Source organism: Galeopterus variegatus, unplaced genomic scaffold (genome assembly GCF_000696425.1).
Source record: "Galeopterus variegatus unplaced genomic scaffold, G_variegatus-3.0.2 Scaffold4568, whole genome shotgun sequence".
NCBI lineage: Eukaryota > Metazoa > Chordata > Mammalia > Dermoptera > Cynocephalidae > Galeopterus > Galeopterus variegatus.
The window spans coordinates 62,550-65,639 of NW_007730679.1; positions in this window are offsets into that span (position 1 = coordinate 62,550).

The following is a 3,090-nucleotide window of genomic DNA, read 5'->3' on the forward strand; positions in this document are numbered from 1 at the left end:
TCCTTTTGGCTTTTCAGCCTTCTCTTCTCATGATTTACCTCTTCCCTCTTTGGTCCCTCTTCTTCAGACTCTTTCACTGTACTCTTTCTGCTCTTGCTTTACATATTACTCTGGACACTTGAGTTTTTCTTCATCTGTTTTCTCTCTATGTGAACTCCCTGCTCCTTCCAGCTGAAGCCTGCTATGTCTCTGTCATTGGTCTTACTTAACATAATTCTGATCATCTTTATTTCCAGCCACCGGTGGCCTCCACAGACACCTGTCACTCCTCACATCTAAGGTGGGAATTTAGTATCCTCTTTAACCATCGGTCTATCCTTTCCTGTACATCCTATTTCTTCCTCTTCCTGAATCCAGCATCTCAAATTTGGATGTCATGGTTTGCTGAGAAAGCTAAATGTTTAAGGGGTTAGAATCATAATACTATGCTCACACTAGGTCTGCCTAGTAAGTATTTGTCATACTAAGAAGGTTCTGCTAGTGGCCTAGCAGGGTGGATGTTTTTATGGACTTTCTGAGAGGAAGTCACCTGTGTGTGGTAGCTGCTCAGGTATCACAGCTCTGCTCCAGGAGCCAGAGGCAGAAGGGCCTTCAGTTGTGGTAGCAGCACTGTTCTAGCAGACTTACCTGCCAAAAGGTACTGCTACAATCAGAAGAATCATGAGGATTCTGTCAGAGGCCTGTCAAGCTCTGGGGATGCCTTTTTGTATTCCTTGCCGATTCAGTTAGTTACTTGTAAATATTGGACTTTCTCAGTTTATTGAATGGTCTGAAGAACTATACCCAACTTTGCATCATGTTTTGCAATTTATAGTGCACACACACACATATTATTTACTGGAAAGGCAGTGGTGTAAGAGAAAGACAGTCTAGCAGAATAGTTCTCAAACGTTGGGGTGTATTGAGAACTCACATGCCCATGCTACACTCTTAGAGAGGCTGAGTTTGATGCTGGTGGTCAGAAGACCATCCTTTGAGAAACACCAGTGGTGTTGCTCAGAATCATCAGAGGGCACTTAGGAAAAATGTAGCCTCCTGTGTTCCCCTAGAATGTCTGATTCATGAGGTCAGGGGTGGGATCTCTGCACAGATTCTGAAGAACCCAAATTTTTGCTACCAGTGATTCTGTTCTAGAATGTCCACAGATTGGCACCAGGGACTTGCTACCTAGAAATACACGCTCTGTGAGGGCCTGGGACCTCATCACCAATAACACGAAGCCTGGCACATGCTGGGTGCTCAGGACCAGCTTGACGACTGTTGATATTTTTAAATGACGTGGCCATAACGGCCAAGGTTCATTTTCTGGCTGCCCCATACGTGTGGTTTCCTCGCCCCCCTCCCCAGTTCGTCCCCCCCCCCCCCATTGGCACCAGGGACTTGCTACCTAGAAATACACGCTCTGTGAGGGCCTGGGACCTCATCACCAATAACACAAAGCCTGGCACATGCTGGGTGCTCAGGACCAGCTTGACGACTCTTGACTTACTGTCAGTCTCTTTCTGCCTCTGCTGTTTGCTCTCGGTTGGCCTGCATGCTGTTCAGGGTTCTGCAGCGTGGCACAGAGGGAGAACATCTGTCTGGCAATCAATGAAGTATAAAGTCGTCTTCCTGAATTTCTTGATTGAGGTTGACTCTAGAATCCCTAAATTCTTCACTGAACATGTGTTTTCTTTATACCAGAGAAAGTTTGAAATAAGTTTTCTGGTCCTCTTTACAAAAAAATAAAAGCTATATTCATAATAAGGAAAGGCAGTTTAGTCTCATCTTGGCTTCCTACGGATATCCTACTGCTACCCACCATCTTGCCATACCTGCCATATATTTAATTTTCGTTCTCTCTCTCTCCCCCCCCTCACACCCCCCATATCTAAGTGCCTGAATCCTTTAGCTGTCTTTCCCAGGGCCAGCTGCTTACAATTAAGCGCCATTTTTTCTCAATATAGCTTCTAATAAAAACCAAATGTCATTAAATGTCCGATTTAATCTTCACAAGAAACTTTTGAGGTTGGTAACATTTACTGTCGTCATTTCACAGATGAGGAAACTGAGATTCAGAGCAGTTGTATAACTGCTTCAGGTCACAAAACTCATAAATCGCCATCCTGGGGTTTGAAGGAAGGATGGTCTCACTCCAGAGCTTACACTTTTAACGATTATGCAAGAAAATCATCAGATACCCTAAAGTTATAAATTATTTGTCCTTTGCAGCAAAGAAAAGGGACTTAAGTGTTTTAGGAGGGAACTTTGTTCTATCACTATACAGCGTAGAATTTCTTACTTATTTTCAGACCTTGTTCTCCTTGATTATAGTGCACAGATCTTTCTGTAGTCCTGTATTTTAGGTGCACCCAGGAAAAGATAGTTCTCATTCTGGGGGATGGAGGTGTCAGAAATCAGAGACAGCTCCAGTGTGAAATTTTGGACTGGTGCATAATTCCTAACTGTCTGGTACCATCTTTCACAGATGTCAATTTACCGGATGCTTTTCGAATGTGTCATTTTTATTTTATTTTTTTCCGGGGTGGAGAGGGAAGTATTCTGCAGGATTGGTACATTAAATCTATTCAGTGTGATTGTGATATCATATTCTGAGCCTGCTGCTATTGATTTTTTAAATTTTTTTTCAAGAAAAATGGTATGGTTACATTCACAAATGAGAGTAGAAAAAATAGCAAATGTGTCACACATTTGTCTCATTTCTATTTCTGGTTTATGAAGAGAGTGCTTTCACATGTCAATTTAAGAGCTTTTTAAAACGAAAAAATCCTAGCTTTCTCTCCCCTCCCCCCATTCTTGGTGGGAGAAAACAACAACCAACAACACAGAAAGATACATTGTGTCTATTCCAAGTTCATCCTTGAACGGACGAAACAACAACAACCAACAACACAGAAAGATACATTGTGTCTATTCCAAGTTCATCCTTGAACGGACCAAGAATAGGTAAACAAGATGACGGTCAGCTACTGCCCTCTGTTGATGGAATGTGAAAATGCAGCAAACACCTTGTCAACGTGAAGAGCTGAGAGGACAGTTGTTAACCTTAAGGGAATGTACAGTGAGAAGAAAACATTAATGGATTAAGAA